Below are 18,692 nucleotides of genomic sequence, written 5' to 3' on the forward strand. Positions count from 1 at the left end.
AACGTTTGCATTATTTAGCGTATTTGAACTTCCGGCGTTAGTATTGGTTCTGTTTTCTAGCCTATTTTGGCTGTTGCTAGTGTTACGCGAGTTACTATTGTTTCGATTGTCGTTGTTTTGCCTATAGTTGTTGTTTTACCTACTTTGATTGTTATTATTGTATCTACCGTTATTATTGTTGTTGTACCTAATGAGATTATTATTGTTATTGAACCTGTTGAAATTACTATTGTTGTTGTATATATTATTGTTGTTGTAGTAGTTATTGCCTCTATTGTTATTGCGAAAGTTGGTTTGATTGTTAAACCTTGATCGAAAAGCGAATACCTGTCTTTCTGTAGTCTGATTGTTTTGTTCGACTATCATTTTTGCTACGACGTCTTTTGCGTCACTAAAAGAGGTTGATGCGAGAATTGATTTGACGAAGTCTGACCGCGTATTTAACCTACAAACGTTTACTGACTGTTCGACTGCCATCTCGTGTGCTTTGTCTTTTGATATTCCCTCGATAATTAGAGACCTCTCTAAAGCATCAGATAATTCCTCTACTCGTTTAGCAAACTCGGTTAAATTATTGTTCGTAACTTTCAGTGAAGCTATTTTCCCTGCAACGTCTTTTGAATTGTCTGGCTTTATTCGACTTTTAAGCGCATCTTTAATTTCTTAGATAGATGTTATATTTGTCGGAATTGCTTCTCTTGCTTTCCCTTCGAGCTTCGATTTAACCAATAAAATGAAAGTTGGCATAAGATCTGGATCTATACATCCTTCTACTAGTTCAATTTTATCTATGAAGGAGTCTAGCGCTAAGGGGTCACCGTTATAGTTTTCCCTGAATAAGGGCGCCCACGACCCAATAAACTGTATCTTTTGCTCTGGTGTAGCCATTATTGTTGGTTCTAGAAAATTAGTACGAGATTGGTTGGAATTTGAGAAAGTTGTTAAAAGCCCTAAAGAGTTGTTTGATGTAACGACTGGGTTATCGAAACCACAGAAGTTTTCTTGTAATGAAATATTTTCGGTATGAGGTAAAGAACAACTTTGTTCACCGATACGACTGTCAAGTGTTTCCGGCTTTGATGAGTCAGATAATTCTTCTTCTTCATCAGATTCGATTTTGTATGCGTCGAAGGATTCTTTTTCTTCCCGATCCGTATCTGATATAAAAGTGTTATCTTGGACTAAGTCGATGTAGTTGGTTGGTACTTTAACTGTGCAGCTGAGTTTTGTAAAACATTTAATTAATTCTTCCCTACAACGTGATAAACTTTTATTCACAGCAATTGACCTAGGTCGGTTTTCAAAATGAGCATTTACCTCTACTAAAATGTTATTATATGCCTCAATTAAATTTTTATATTCATCTAACTTCTCTTGCCTTGTCGGTAAAGAACGACCTGTATGTAAAACGCGTTTTTTAATTTTAAAGAAATTTTCTCTTAATTCTTTGAATTTTGTTTCGAAATTTGACATTAGCAGAAGGAAGACTCTTATACTTGCAGCTTTGTATGCTTGGATATTAAGAAATTTTAATGAAAAAGAAGGATGAAATGATTTTATAATCTAAATCGAGTTGTGAAAAAGTTGCAAGTTTGAGGTATGAATATGAACGAATTTGAATGAAAAAGAAATTTGGAATGGTTTTACAATTTTAAATTGTTTGAGTTGTGAATAAGAACAAATTTGAATGGAGGAGAAATTTCAAATGTTTTTGTAACCTATATTATATTAACCTAAATTGAATTGTTGCTGCAGATTTGAGACATGAATGTGAACAAATTTGAATTGAAAGGGAATATGAAATGGTTTTATCACCTAAGTTGAATTAATAAAAGTGGCAAGTTTGTGTTATGAATGTCAATTTTAATTGAAAAGAAATTTAAAATGATTTTATAATCTAATTTGAAACCGCTTTACTTGCATTTTGCATTGAATGTTGAAGTAAAATTAATGAATTGAATAAATTTGTTATTTATTCGAAGTTGGAGTCACTTGAAAGACAGCTGGGTTGTGTTCCCTGTGAACAATGAATTAAATTTTGGCTTTAAAAAAAATGCCTTCCGTTTGCGCGTAGTAAACGCCAAACACGCGCGCGCTAAGTCCAGAAACCTTTCCTCCCGATGAGAGCCACGGCTCCTGGATCGGCGCCACGTCAAACGAACCCTCCTCAAGGGTTAGGAGTAGTTCGCTCGACGCCACTTTACGGTGTTGGAGGTTTATCTGTAGGACTCGCAGCACCATTGAGCTGTTTGTCCCCCTCCAGCACCTTCGTCTTGACGTCGTCGTCCTCCCCTTGCCCTTTTGGTTTAGAGTAATCGAGGCCCCTTCAGCCTCTCGTGACTGTTGTGCCGGGTGTTCCTCTGTGCGAGTCACAGCACCATTTATCGGTTGGTCCTCTTCTAGCACGTTCGTAGTGACGTCGGGGACCCCCACCTGTCTTTTTTCGCTTAGGCTTTTGAGGTCCCTTTCGACTTCGCCCACCTCTAGCGTGTTAGGTTTTTTATCCTCGGGACTTCTTTTCCTGAGTCGCATTAAGATTTAGCCAGTGCCAAAGGACATTTTGCCAAGCTGCGTGTACAAAATATCCTCCGCCTGCTTGTTTATTTGGAAGATGTAGAACTGACCATCCTCGGTAGGCCGAGATACAGTAAGTACTTTCCAATCCTGTATCGGTATGTTCGGATTCTGATTCTGCAGAAGTCGCAGTGTATCCTCCGACTTCATCACGCATGGTATCCATACCTTAACTTTTGGTACCGTGGGAATTTGCGCTTTATCCACCACCTCAAACCGCGCGTTCGTGTCTTGCCTTTGGAGGTTTGGAACCACTTCAACCAGCTACCGCAAGCTCGCGATGTTGTCGCACGCTATCATCTTCATGCCATTATACCATCCCCCCGAATCAAAGGTTGGAAGGGGCTTACTTGGTTGTTCCCGCATCATCTTAAGCCATAAGCTAATAAGCTCCCTTTCAGTAGTCATTTGTCCGAAAGGACTGCTACGATCAACCAGCGCCACAGTCAGTGACTGCTTTGCCACATCAGTCATCTTCTCGGGAAAAGCAGGAGTCTAAGTGTTCTCTCCCTTTGGCACCTCCGAGAAAGCCGGAGTCTTAGCGTTAACTCCCTTTAGCGCCTCCGAGAAAGCCAGAGCCTTAGCGTTATCTGCCTTTGGCTTATCCCCTACTTCCGTAATTGGAACTTCCCTCTGACTCGCAGCTTTCGAGGTAGTGGCTACCTCGCTATTGGAGCCCATCTGTCTTCCAGCTTTGGGCCTACTTGTCTTGTCTATGCGACTGCCCTGCCTCGCGGCTATAGGACTGGGTCCTTTCTGCCTCTTGAATGCAGGCTTGTCGCCTTCCGCCGAACGTTGCCTCTTCATTCTGTCATTCGACTATTCTTCCTCCTCGTACCGGTTGCAGAACCGAGGTTTTCTCGCAGCAAACCTTTCGAACTGCCTTCGACCTACTTCTACCGCTTCATGGGCCCATTCCAAGGGCTAGATCTCCACTTCTGTTGGGTCCACCATTGCTCCCAAGCGTTATACAATTCTCAGTGCTGCACGGTACTGCGAGATAGCTCTTTTACTTCCTCTGCTCCGTACCCTTCTCCACTCTTCTACTCCATTTTCATTTATGTGCTTCTCCAACACGGAGTTCATTGATTCAGCACTACTCTCGCTCCCCGACTCCGACGCATCGCTTAATTCGTATTTGTCGTCCTTGGATTGCGACTCAGTTCTCCTCTTTACATCGTCCTTATTACAATCAGGTAAGAGTCGTTCATCTTGGTCGTACGACCACCTGCCCGACAAGGCGGGCTCAGCGGTCCAATATTATATACGGGGAAAGAACCATCCGCCACAGCAGCGCCCCTTACTGTGGTAAGGCCATTAATACTTCCAGAGGTGGTCCGGTATCGGGAAGGCTCCGTTCGAATAGAGCCGAATTTATCCCTGGCTGCAAATCGTCCAATAGGCACGGTCCGCATAACACCCTGGATTAGGGGGTTGGCAGTTCTTGGTCACCGACATCCCGCCGCCCTCCTATGAGGCGAAACGGCGTAGATGTCAGTCCTAAACAGCTCCGCCTCATAGTCGGGCGCTATGGAGTTCGGCTAAGCCCTCACACCAACGACAAGGTGCCTACCGAAGTGAGGGACCCCGGAGGTAAACCGCGCCAATTTTTTTTTTAATAGCGGCTCCAATTTCTGAGGGTTTTCAAAACAGTTTGATGAATGCGACACCCACCGACACTTTTTGCCAAAGTAAAATGATTTTTTGGTAAAATATCATTTCTTTAAAGCCCTGGAAAGCTTTCCATATTCATAACGCCCAATTCGTAAATATATTTTGACTTAACCATAGATATATGTATACTGGAATCACTTATTGGTGCCTTAACCTTAAATATGTGATAATTTCATCAAATAGAAAATGAAAAAAAATTTCGAACCGAAAAATATAATGTCCAACATTTGAATAAATTCGACATTTATAGATTATGGGTATGGGTTAAAACCAAAAACTAATTGGTTGGCTATGGTATCGTTATGACTAAGGCGTTATTCTATGACTTCAATAACCGATTAAGTTGACTTTCTTAGAGTTGGTTGGATCAGCTGCTTTGCACGGAGTTTGCCGAAGCCTCAAGGTAGTTGTTCCGCAATTTTCTTTTTATCTCATGATCTATTCATACACGAGGGAACCTTACAGTAAAGATCAAACATTTGTCTCACAATTTAAGGCATTTACATACGTACCACATTCATTGCATACAATAAAAATATTTATTTATTCGCAATCATAGCACTTTATTCATACATGATATATAAAACAAATATCTCCAGTTCGACTGCTGAGTGGAATGTCACCATATCTCAACTGCTGTTTCGAAAACGACCTATCTCAAAATGTTTCCAAATTCGGTGTTCTGTCGAGTAAGGGTGATATTCCACTCAACAGTGAATTTATAAAAACACCCTTTAACGTGTATGGGGTAGTAAAAAATGTTTAACTCTCTCATTTGTTAAATCTGTAAATAAATCCGGAATATCGGTACTGGAAGCACCAAAGCATGCCACCGCACAAAGTTCGTCATTCACAAGTGCCCCTGCTCCAGAATCTGCATTAGCCAGAGCACTTCCACTACCTCCAGCACAAATTATTGTGTTTGGTATATTGTAATAATGGTTCTGGCATTGCTCCTTATTTATTATAGGCATTTTAGTAGTTTGGAGATAACGATTAGCCATGTCAGGGCAATCTATATGTTTCGAACCCCATCCATTAACTTTCACATTCGTGACCAGTGCTAATTCGGAATTGTAAAGCTTTACACGCCTTACATTATCCTCCCATTTGAAATCTTCATTCACTTTAAGCACAGCTATATTCAGCAACAGTGATCCATGAACATAGTCATCATGACAAATTATATCACACACTTTGCGTTGTTGACCACTTCCACTGTCTATTTTAAATATATCGGCTTCACCAGCTAGAACGGCGAGACCCGACCTTTGGAACCCGTATACGCTAGCCGCAGCTGTAACCACCGAATTCACAGAGATTATGGAACCAGAGCAATGATAATTGGAATCAAGAAAAATTGATACAGAATGTGGGCTGTCCTTTATATCTATATCTTCTCCTTTTATAACGCGAAATTCCGCGTTCGTACAGGATAAAAAGCACAGTAGAACGATAAAGAGGATCACTAAAATATTGCTCATTTTTTTAGTTTAAGAACTTTTGCATCAATTTTAAAGTATAAAGTACACCGAGATTAATTTTGTGGGCGCTATTTATACCTAATTGAGCAATATGAATAAAAAATAAGCAAAAACCTTTCAGTCAAAATTTGAGGAATTTTAAATAACAACAATACAACTTAATTAAAGTGAAGGCTACACAATAAAAAATCTTGTTTGTTTTCACTCGGTCCATTATAAATAAAATAAATAAATAAATGCAAGGCGCAATAACCTCCGAAGAGATTTTAGGCCAAGCTTATCTTCCAATTTGCGACGTGCTTCTTTTAATTTTTCCTACAAATTGGAAGGCCGACACTTACATGCAATTACGCCGACTCCAAACGGCATCTGCAAGACAGATGAGTTTTCACTGAAGAGTTTTTCATGGCATAAATACTTTCAGAGTGTATGCTAAACACTTCCGAGAGGCAAGGACGGTGAGAAAAACGTTTTTCTAATTATAAAACTTGTTTCTTAATTTTTGATGTTACTCTGCCCGGGAGTTGAACCCAGGACTCTCGGGATGGTAGGCGGAGCATGCTAGCATAACACTACGGCGGCCGCATCGATTAATTCTAGCTTGTGTAAACAAACAGAATTAATTGACGCATATACCAGCAAAATGAAATGAACGTGGCTTTAAAAAAACATTTTGCTATACTTTTTCAAAAGAAAATTTCCTAGTAATTTTTTGGTTATATATACAAATGTATATTTGCACAGTTGAATTGTGTTATCAAATTGATATGTGTACAATGACTGTATTTTTTGTGAATAAATACAAAAAACTACAAAGGGTCTTAATTAGTTCTATCTATTTCCAAACTGCTGATCGTTTCTATCATTGTAAATTTTACCAAGTAGCGCAACTAACAGCTGATCGGTGAAAATTCGCACATTCACACGCACAGTTCTCGACTCAGTTTCGAACAAAAACTTTGGATTATTTAACTCAAATTTTAAAGTGAGATAATCCTTACGAATTTATGTATATAGAATATATAAGGCGTTTTTGTTGTTATTAAAACAATAGTTTTTTTTTTATTAAAGCTTTTATCATCTTTTTTTTTAACTTTGAAAAAACTCCGAACACCATTCCTTCATTATATGACATTCGACTGCCTAGTCCACAGCCTTCCACTCTATTCGCAACATAACCTCTAATTAAGCTGCCAAACTATATAGTAAACAATGGTTTCTATTGTATACTGCCAAAACCCCCGAGTTGGGAGAAGTGCATGAAATTCTGAGAAACAACCCTGCTCGAACTTAAATGGGCTGACATAATCACGGTTGCCACACCATGTTTTCATTTGGGACCAAAATTCATCGAAAAATGGACCGAATCTCAAAGAAATTTACCACATTTTTGTATTCTATAATTGGTACACAAACAATTCGGTAATTCAAAAATGTGTCAAATTCCTTGTAACATCTTTAATTTCAGGTTGGCATTAATACAATGTCACACACTTTCATTTTAACGAAAAAAACCTAAATTTTAACAAATCAGTCCCAAATGTTAAAAAAATTTGTTTCCAATAGCTGAATGGTCTAATTTTTTTATGATACGCAAAATTAAATTTTTTACTATTCAGTTTACCAATACACCCTCACGCTTCAATTTTCTCTTATATGGTCTAGAGTCAGTAAGTGCGAGTTTTGAAATGTACACTTTTTGCCATATACTTTGTTTTAGAGAAAAATTTAGATTTTAAAACTCACACTTATTGAATCCAGCCGCAGTCATAAGATTAACCCTTGAAATGTCTTAAAAGTTTGAACTGTGTCGTAATCGAATTTTGTTCGCATTTAACTAGGTTCGAGAAATTAGTCGACAATGTTATTATTAAAGCTTCTGGGGTTCTGCTCTCCAACGGCCTCCCTTACTTCCGATACAAATATTGCTTGGGTTAAGATACTTAGTATTCTAAATTATGTACACTTAATATTTTCAAACATCCAATATTTTGATATAATCATTGTACCTAAAACTACTCAAAGTGTGCTTCATATTGATCGTGTAATATCGGCAGGCAAACTTTTTCTGATTGGATTCCTTAGTGCAGGCCGGAAATATATGTATATAAACTTTTAATTTTGTAACTGATTATGAATTAGACAATTATATATGTAGCAGAAACGCCATTCACTTCCAGACACAAAGATTGAAAATATAGCCGCATCGCAGTGTGACGCGACACAAGAAGACACTTTCCAGAGTGAGCCAACGAGTGAAATAAATGCCTAGTATCTTGCGTGGCTTAACACAACAATAGTATTGGAATTCTTTAACCTCATTAATTTTGTTTGGGCTGTGTGAGAAAAATAAAAATTTTTACATATGACTTCTTTTTAAACATTTTTTATGGGTCACTTTTTGTTTGGCATGACGATATATTGCTTCGCAAACTCTCAATACCTATCAGCATGCTTGCACACACAAGTTGATCATTAATTAAGGGAATGGCAGGTGCACTTAATATAAAACAAATGAGTGTCATGCTTTAATTTAGTTTTCAATTCAAGAATGGCTTAATCAGTGGCAAAATCCGTCAAATTTCTTTGAGCTGCATGTGCATTTGCAACAACTTTTTTTAAGTTCAAAAAGTGACAAAAATCTATCACGAAAAGTAATATCGAAATATCTAGCCACCAAAACAAGATTTTCTGATTGGCCGCTTGTTTCATCAACAATTAACGAAATTTAGTTTGCTTCAAGATCCATCCTTTGCTAAATTATCTGCTAGGTGAAGTGCCATTATTCTGCTTCATTTTGATGACAGCAATTTTTTGATATAAGGGTTAATGGAAGTGTGGAACATTTTGTGGGCAGTTTGTTTTTTACCTCTGTGAAAAAAGGCAAAAATAACCAATTTTGGTTACAGCCTAAAAAGGACCAAAATTGAATAAAGGGACCAGCGAAACAAATGGGGTTGGAAAGGACCACTTTTGGTCCAAATGGACCAAAGAGGCAACTGTGGACATAATCAATATCTTTCGTTAAGTTTTAATAACGCCTCGATTCTGAGCGTTACCGGTAAAATAGTTCCCAGAACATTATGTAACCAGATATCGTTACCAGTTCTTTTATCCGCGATTCTGGCCCTAGTGGTAACGCCGTCATCACCGAAAAACTCACCAGTGTCTGTGGAGAAATTTTAAAGGTAGTTTTCTTCGCTTTCACTCTTGCCACTTTGGTCCCTTCCAACCCCATTTTGTCCGCTTGTTCCTTTTCTTCAATTTTTTATCCTTTTTAGGCAGTAGCCACGATTGGTACTTTTCTTTCTTTTTCACTCAGGTAAAAATTAACAATATGCAGTAGCCACGATTGGAACTTTTCTTTCTTTTTCACTCAGGTAAAAATTAACAATATTGCCCAAAAATTCGCCACACTTTCGTTAGCTCCCATATAATTTTGAATTTACTTCAATGGAACTCTACCATAAAAAATTGCTCAGTCAATAGAATGTACCAGAACAATAACATTTCACCCAGGATATAATTTATGCCAGGCATTAAAAAGAAAAGTGTTGGCAAACACATTGCCGTTAATTGTTGATAAAATAACCGACTAATCAAAAAAACTCTTGTTTCATAATAATATTAATAACGGCTAGATATTTCGATCTGTTATCAAGCACTATGTAAATATATGCAAATAAAAATTGCTTCTCGCCTAGCATAGCTTATAGCGAGCACTCTGCCGTGAGCCTAACACTTTCAAAACTTTTACAAGGAAATTCTATGCATTACTTCTGGTTTAGCACGTTGATATTTAAATCTTTCTCACCCAGCTCAATGAGTTCAAGGAATTCCAGGACTATTGTGGTGTTTAGCCACGCAAGGTAATTGAAAACGAAGTATCTTGGCACAAGAAATATTTTAACCCGAAGACAGAAGGAAGCAAATGCAAAGGAGATTTGATTTTGGAAGAAATGTTTTGTATAAAATTATTCCCGTAGGTGCTAGCAGAACCCTGAGACCTGGGATCAAAACTCACATTTACTTAATTTAGGCTCTGATATGAAGTTTAAACGTAAGGGAAAAAGAAAGCATCTATAAAAATAGCACTAACAAAATTGCCTAGTTTCATTTATGATTTACTGAGTTTTCCACATACATAGTTCGGCAAAACCAGAACGCAAATTTTGACCCATTTCTTAATAAAACCTAACTGCATTATACATTTTATTGCATTGCAATCAAACATAAACCATAAACATAGAACCAAGAGCTTTGTGACCAAAACTTGACAACGTTTGGTTGGTGAAAGACATAGACTTATCTTATGTCAAAATATAGTACCATTTTTGGTTGAATCCACATATATTCGTTTGCTCAGCTTGAATTAAAGGAAAGTCTTCACTATGTTCAGTAAAATTTTATATGGAAACATCCTAAAATTTTGTATTTTATACTAATAAAATAAAACAAAAATTTGGTCCTTTTTTTCGATGAATTTTGGTCCCTAATGAAAACATGGTGTGGCAATCGTGTTCGCTTTACCGAAAATGTCTCACTTGTAGATACGAGGTTAACGAATAATCGGGACGATGTGTATATGCATATTATGCATGATAAGTTTCTACATAGGTATATTGTAATTTATTCTGTGAAAGTACATAATGTAAACAAATATGTATAGCAAGAGGCAACACTTTTTTACTATTATCTTTACTTATTTGCGCTTACAATTCTTTATTTTTCACTTCTGCCTTCTTCTAAACAACAGCTGTTTTGTGGTTATTTCGATGTAACCGCCTACTTTTGTGAGTAAAAAATTATCCGGCAATTTTAGCAGGTAGAATACCAAAAGGGTGTAAAAGTGACTACATGATTTCGTTACCGTGGTGAAGAATGTTGTTACCACACTAGAATCGGGGCGTAAGGCGTTAATTTGTTGTGGATTTAAATTAGGTAAACAAACAAAATTAACTGACGCATATACAAGCAAAATGAAATGAACGTGTCTTTGACAAAACATTTTGCTATACTTTTTCAAAAGAAAATTTCCTAGTAATTGTTTGTTTATATATATGTATGTATTAGCAAGTACCCGGCGTACTTCGTTACGCCGCAAAAAGTAAATCTATTGAGCTTTTGCTATTTGGGCATAGTTTAAAGGAAGAGATACACATACATATGTCATGTATTTTTTCTGCTACGAAGGTAATAGTGTAATACCCTCTGCTGTATGAAATGCAAACACTTTTAAATTCGTTAGCGTTATAAACGATTTATTAATGAACAACTTTGAAAGAAAACGCAAAAAGATAACAATTCAAATAGCATTAGGTACTTAAGTAAATCGACTGCTGAGTCTAATATCACTCTATTTAAAAACGCTTTTCACAAACGCCCCACCTCAAAACTCTTTTTAGAAACACCCTACATCAGAATTTTTTTTTTCGAAAACGCCCTATCTCAGAATTTGATTGAAGAACGCTCCATCTCAGAATATTACAGTTGACCGTGAGAAAACACTTCACTACGAAGGTCTACGCCAACAGAACTAAATGTTTGTCCTTGCGACGTATTAATTGTAATTGTATTAGTCCAAGAGTAATAGGCGGCTACTTCGGAGTAAAGCAAAGTCTCTGCAAAATCGTCAACTGAACCAAGGGCAAAAAAATGTGGTCAAAGTGGTATGTAGTGGTTCCTGCAGTACCATAAACCCTTTGTACATTTTCTAAGTGAACAGATAGATTTACAACCGTTAGGAATTGCTCATGAATCGAAAATCGCAGTAATCTCCAAATACCTTGTGATGTGCTTAAATATCTGCCATTCAAAAAATTTTCCACTTCGTCCTTATTATCTTGAACGGAAAATGTCGCTACCTTTGTTGACATACTTACAAATATATTTTATTGCTTGCACTGAATGACAGTACTATACATTTATGTGAGCGGAGAAAAATCTGGAAAGAACGGGGCAATATGGAACGATCCATCTGTTATCGACGTTGTCCCATTAGAAAGTACATGGGTATAGCCACCGTCCGCTGAAGACATTCGTCTATATTTTGGATATCCATCTTCCCCGATCTGCGTATGCTGTTGGAGCTCGCGTGGGTATCGTTTTGAGCATAGTCCATTCAGCATGCAGGGCGATGACAAATTATCAACCCCACATGGGTCCTGGATCATATTTTTATTAATTATATCATACAACATCGGATCTTCATCTTTATTTGGAATTTCCGCTAATATAATGCGATCAATGTCATCGGGAAGAATTTTATCTATTAGCCAAATTAAAATACATATCTCACGCGCATAAACCTCGCTTTTGCCATTCAACAGTAAACATATGGCATCTAACTTTTCCAAAAGTATATTGTTTTCTAATTAAACTCATCAGGTGGTGTAGTTTGATATGGAATACTCTTGACACAATGTCATGGCGCTCACTTGGTCGTTGATTAGTAAATAATTCGTTTTTGATTTCACTCCACTCTGGATTGAATGTGAATATTATAAATAAGCCCGGCTTTCCATAATGACGGTTATATAAGAGTGCGTCTTGTGTACATTCATGCAAATATCGAGGCGATCCAGTAAATGAAGACGGCAAAATTACTAACTGACCAATATTTTCAGGATTGCAATCCTCGTTAACAGCATCCCTTAGATGGATATAACTATTTGCGCGCAACGTCTTTGGGTGTGCTCTTATAAAATTCAACTTTTTGATCATCAGTTTAGCAGCCATGTTCACATAGTATCGGTTAAAGAGATATCCATAACTATGAAGCGCATTAAAAATTGCATACATGAAATTTTTTTGTGGGTTAGGTGCCCCACTGCTTGGAGAAGTTTGCGGTATATTTACGCTGTTACCGTCCTCACCATTTAAAAATATGATTGGGTATTGCAAGGGGTCATATGAAGGATGAATTTCTGACACACGATGGAGAGTGTTATCGTGGGACTGTAGCACAATATGGCGGGGACCAGCATTTCCGTCAACTATCAATACTGCGACCTCGCATGTAGTCGGGGCATTATATCGACCACGGTGTTCATTAACAGGGCGTTTGTCGGCATGGATTACAACCCCATAGTTATTCGAATTGGATGGCATACGCTCCATAGAAGGCAAAAAACTTCGAACATAAACATTATTTTCAAGCAGATTTCTTTAATTAATGTCAAAATATCTCTTTTTGGCGCAACGAGAGCTGCTCCTCTTGGGAAGAAAAATAAAATATATTTGTAAAAATTTTGGAACCATGTTGGGCGGTGCTAATAAACTTCCAATAATATGGTCCATGTATTTTGAAAGTTGGCATGAAATTACCTTCTCTAATTTCATTACCGCAAAACGAAGTCATAGCGAAACCACCATTGTATTTTCTTATATTTTGTTTAAAATGACTGGACGACGTATGTTCTGCTGTAAGCAGCGCTTTGATTGCTGGCGGAGGCTCACCGATATCACTTAATTTAACATGACTCTTACTACAGCACATACCTGGTGTTTCATTTGGCCACTTCCTAGCCTTACAAAAAACGCCAATTTCACTTAAGCGGCCAATGAAACGTGGAAAATTTTCCATATAATTCAGATGTGGGCTGTACTTAAATGCTGACTTCAGACCAATCTTCCTTTGCCTGTTGTTCAATGATCGCAACCTTTCATTTTAACTCTCCCCTTTGTTCCAAAAAGCATCATACTTCGCTAATAAATATCAGAATGGAAAATAAGGTAAAGGGAGGAAGAGACAGAAAGAGCGCGTTTATTATTTTCTTAAGCTACATACATACATATGTGTTGCTTTGTTTTTAGCAAGTCAATATAAAAGCGAATCACATTTTGAATTTGCATATAATGTGTGTTTCTAACAGTGTTGCCAGAAAAAAAAATTCTTTGGGGCTAGATTCTAGAAAAAAGTGCTATAAAGGGCTAAATTTCTTCAAGAAAATCCAAAACCCGTTGCAAAAAGAACTAAAAGTATATGTACAAACATATGTATATTTTTCAATGTAAGTTTTCACATTTATTTCAAATCAAACTTAAACAAAGTTATAAAAAGATACAGTAAACTAACAAAAAAAAAAATAATTAGGTACAAGAGAGGTACATAAATAATACTGTTATTTTTTTTAACTTCTGTTTTGCTATTTGGCGGTAAGGTATCGCTAAGAAGCATGCGCGGTTCTAGGGTGGGAACTTTTTTTGTATTGACTGTAATGAAGTACATATATGTAATATTAATCTTCATAGTAGTTTCTTATCACAAAACGGATTTTTACTCATTTTAAATTTTTCTTGCTTTTTTACGTTCTAGGGGGGGGGGGGGGGGGGGGACAAACTTTCTTTTTAAATATATGGGGTATTCCATCCCATTTCGACCAATTTTGAACCCGACCCCTTTAGAATTGGCTGAAAGTTTTTCTTCTTTTTCTAGCTTACGAAAGACGTTTTTCAGAATTTTTTCAAATTTTTTCATCCAACTCAAAAAAAGTTATGAATTTTAAAAAAAAACACCGTTTTTGTTTTTAAAATGCTATCTTTTTCAAAAATTGACCGTTTGGGATCTTTTTTTTTTTTTTTAATTTGTTTTTAAATGTACTTTTCGGAAAAAATACAAAAAAATTTTTAAAGTTTTTTTTAAATTTTTCAGTTTTTCGAGATTTTTCGAATTTCGCCATTTTTTTTTTCTCATAAAAAACTTCAATTAATTCTGCAATCATCCCCACTAGTCCTAGAGTAGGCCGATTTTTTTCTATATTTTTTTTTTATTTAATGAAAAAAAAATTTTCAAAAATAAAAATTTTTTTTTTATCAATTTTATTTATATAACAAAAAAATGTAAGAAAATGATTTTTAAGTATTCTTTTCTTTATATATTATGGTAATCTACGATTAAAATAACCATGCAGTTGCTGGACAGCGAAAGCGAGTCAATTCATAACTTTTTTTGAGTTGGATGAAAAAATTTGAAAAAACTCTGAAAAACGTCTTTCGTAATCTAAAAAAAGAAGAAAAACTTTCAGCCAATTCTAAAGGGGTCGGGTTCAAAATTGGTCGAAATGGGATGGAATACCCCATATATAATAATAACGTTAACAAGAAAGAAAAAATAAAAATTAGTAAAAATCCGTTTTGTGATAAGAACCTACTATGTAGATTAGTTATAATACTTAATTACAGTCAATACAAAAAAGTTCCCCTCCCTCCCAACCTCCCACCACCCCCCCTGCCCCTGGAACCGCGCATGTAAGAAGTAAGAAGTATTTTGCACATTACTACAATGACACCACGACTATAGGTTCGCCAAAAATACGACTTGCCAAAATTTTGGCCGATGAAAATTAATTTATTTTTTTTCCAATTTTTTTATTAAATTTTCAACGGCCTACGGGTGTACGAATCACCATTAAAATACACGTGTTCGATATTCAAGTTTATGTTGGGACGAGATATATTTGAAGGGCCTTAGACGTCAGAATCTATGATTTCGTCCTCAGAAGATGAATTATTATTTTTGCTACATTCATAAATATTTTTTGTGTTGATTAATTTTTAGAGATCGTTTTTTATTTCAAAGTTATGACAGCATTTATTCAACCGTTTGGGACCACTTCTTATTGTTAGAAGCGAATTCAACATAACTAAACTCATTTTGTTTCTGTGTTTGCTTTTAATCAAACTCATGTTTGAAAACGTTCTTGCAACTTCACCATTACTTAGTGGAAGCACAAACTCGACAAGCTTTTGGAATTATACTGTTTAAAATCAAACCAAAAACTTAATGTTGAAGTCACATTTTTCCAATTTTGGAGATAGATATTTTACCACAGCATTTGCAATCTCGTCATTTCATCAGGGCTATACTGGTTTTTTTCATTTGTGAAATATGAAAAGCTTTAAGGTTTTACAATTCTCAATCTGTTTTCAACCGAAAAGAAATCTATTTTGCTAAAGGCTCCATTACTGATACTTAGCATAGACTTGACTTGGCTTGCGAACTGTCACTTACAGTTCTGTTAAATGTACATTGCATGTTGCTGATTACTGAAGACTTAACTTGACTTAGAAGTCTGTTGTATTTTGATTTTCTATGTAAGTTCTAAGTGACGTTTACATTTTGAGATGCCATTTGTTTGTTTCCATTTCATTTTGACATTTTGTCATACAAATTGACATTTATTTAAAAATAAATTTCAACGCTGATTATGATGCCAGATTTTATGCGCCAAGTGGAGTATAATCGTGGCTAAGTTGCCAAGTTTACGCCAAGTCAAGTCAAGTCTATGCTAAGTATCAATAATGGAGCCTTAAGCCTTTCTATGTACTTATATTGTGCAGCAAGCTTCGCATTAATTGCTCTATTAATTTAATTATGAAGTCGCGACATATATTACGTATCTTTCTTACAATGAATTCGTCTATACATTTATCTTATTTTTTAATTCGGATATATTCTTCAAAGGTATAATGAGAATAAGGCGAGACAAAAATTTATTATAATCTGAAGTTAAAGGATCGAAACTCTTAAAAGGTGACACTATGTTGTTGCGCAAGCTTCAAAGCAAATATACAACCTCGTGGCACAGTTTATGAATTAAAGTTTTTGTTACCAGTTGAGTGCCGAGTTGCCACTTCACACATAACGAAACAAATAAAATGAAACTTCGACACCCATAAAACGCATTACAAATTTCACAATACGTATTGCCGAAATAGATTTGGAGCCAAAAAGGGGCAAACATTTTAAAGAGGGCCAAAAAAAGAGCTAGAGGCTAAACCGGAATTTTTGGAGCTAAACGGAAAAAAGAAGGGCTAGATCTGGCTCCAAAATGCAACCCTCCCGTGTATTTTGTTGTTGCCGATTGTACATAAACTTTCAATCGTTCTTTCAGTTTCTTCTGTCAAAAGTGATGGAAGAAGAAAAATGTCACATATAATTATCGCCAACAAAGCCAAAACAAAAAAAGAAAAGTTGGTTTGCTGATGAAGCTGGAGGAAAAATGTATTTTTAATGAAAAATTAAGGTAATTAGCTGATTTCTAAATGATATATATTTAATTTATTGTTATTATTTATTTACATATAGCAGCTGAATCACTTATTCAACGTTTCCAGCGCATCAACTCTTGGTAATTCTATACGACAGCATGACACTGATAATATGCGTCCATAAATATCGAGAGAGGTGTTAAAAGACGCGCATTGACCTCGACAACAATAATCAGAAGGCGGAAGTAAAATATTTTGTGGTGTACAAGAGATATTTGCAAAAGAAGTTGAAAATTTTCATGTGCGCGTTGTAATGTTGATGATATTTGTACCCACAAAAAAATTGTGGACATAAGTGTTTTGCGCAGATATAGTTTTGGTCTCCAAACCGGTGTTGGATCCACCCAGATTAATTTTTTATAAGCGCAGCCGTAGGCCGCCAGCGCAAAAATTCTATGGATCCCACCCCGGTCTCGAAGCACTCCGGGGTCATTTTTCGGTTTTTTGGGAATATCTTCTGAACGAGCTAAAATTTTTCTTTTCCGCCTTCGGATTATTGTTATTGGATTTGGTGCTGCATGTTATCTTGCACTTAAAGAAATGGAATATGATAAGAAATGTATAGATTTTCTGTCGAAACGTTTATATGATCGCATCACTTCAAGATTATCACATGGTATATGTAGTGGTGATCCAGAGCAAAGGTATAGTGGTTTATTAAATTTATCATTACTTATGGCCTTAAAAGATGTGGCGTTGTCTAGTGCCTCAGCATGTACTTCTGCATCACTGGAACCTACGTGCGATTGGAACTGATGAGGATTTGGCACATAGTTCAATAAGGTATACGAGTTTACCGTACTGAATTGTTTAGTTGATTTGAAAGTAATTTATTGTTAAATTTTTATAGATTTGGTATTGGTTGTTTTACCACCATTGAAGAGGTTGATTATATTACCGATACCTGTATCAAACATGTCGAACGTTTACGTGAAATGTCTCCATTATGGGAGATGGTGCTAGAACCAATTGATTTGAAAAATATCCAATGGTCGCAACATTAATTTTGTTTATGATATATAAATAAGGGACCGTTTTGTATTGTATGCATCTTTTAGTGTATGTATTTATATTCCAAAGCAGTTTAATGTAAAGTGAGATACAACATTTTAGGAATTATATTGTTCCTACTTTATCTGCCTAGGGTAGGGCTGCCAGACGTTCCGGTTTTCCGGGACATGTCCCGGTTTTAGGCCATTTGTCCCGGTGTCCCGGTCCAACCCTAAAATGTCCCGGTTTTTAAATCTAATCGATTGTAAGGAGCCATGAAATCTACCAACTATTTGGTTTGCTTATAATGCGCCGCTCCAACTAGTCTGAATAAAAGTACCAACTACCGACTTCAATTGTAAAACTCTAGCATCGCTAGATAGTTGCACATTGCATAGTATACATATATCGATTATCGATGTAAAGTGTTCTTCCTAATTAGCTACAGCTGTTTTTGTTTTGCGCTAAGTATTTGGTTCTTCGAGTTGAGTGTTTCTGATTTCATTGTAAGTTTTCTCACAAAATTTATAAAATAGATATGTTTATAATACATTAAACCACTTTTAGAAAATGCCAAAAAGGAAATGTAAATTCCTTCTCTCATACACAGAGGAATTGTCTTTTATCAAACGTGGGAGAAGTGAACATGAATCATTGTGCACAGTTTGCGATTGTTTTATTGCCATTGGCCACGGTGGTCGCTCAGATATTCTTGATCATATCGGCAGTTCCAAGCACAAATCAAGGTTATGCGAGGCGTCTACTTCAAAAGAAATTTCTTCTTTTTTTGTAAAACCAAATACAGCAAAGAGGCAGCTGATCTCCGCCGCTGAGCTAACAAATGCATTTAAGATTATTAATCACCATCAGTCCTTCAGCTCAATAGATTGCGCTACAGAACTAAATGCGCTCATGTAT

At 36.3% G+C, this 18,692-nt stretch overlaps 1 long non-coding RNA gene across 1 annotated transcript; it reads left to right on the forward strand.

Moving 5' to 3' along the window:
• Positions 1-17,265: 17,265 nt before the first annotated feature.
• LOC137237077 (uncharacterized) lies at positions 17,266-17,806 on the forward strand. Its single transcript, XR_010948801.1, has 3 exons — positions 17,266-17,428; positions 17,489-17,567; positions 17,635-17,806. It is a non-coding gene; the product is annotated as an uncharacterized lncRNA (long non-coding RNA).
• The last annotated feature ends 886 nt before the right edge of the window (positions 17,807-18,692 follow it).

The sequence above is a fragment of the Eurosta solidaginis genome, chromosome 1, assembly GCF_040869045.1.
Source record: "Eurosta solidaginis isolate ZX-2024a chromosome 1, ASM4086904v1, whole genome shotgun sequence".
Classification (NCBI taxonomy): Eukaryota; Metazoa; Arthropoda; class Insecta; order Diptera; family Tephritidae; genus Eurosta; species Eurosta solidaginis.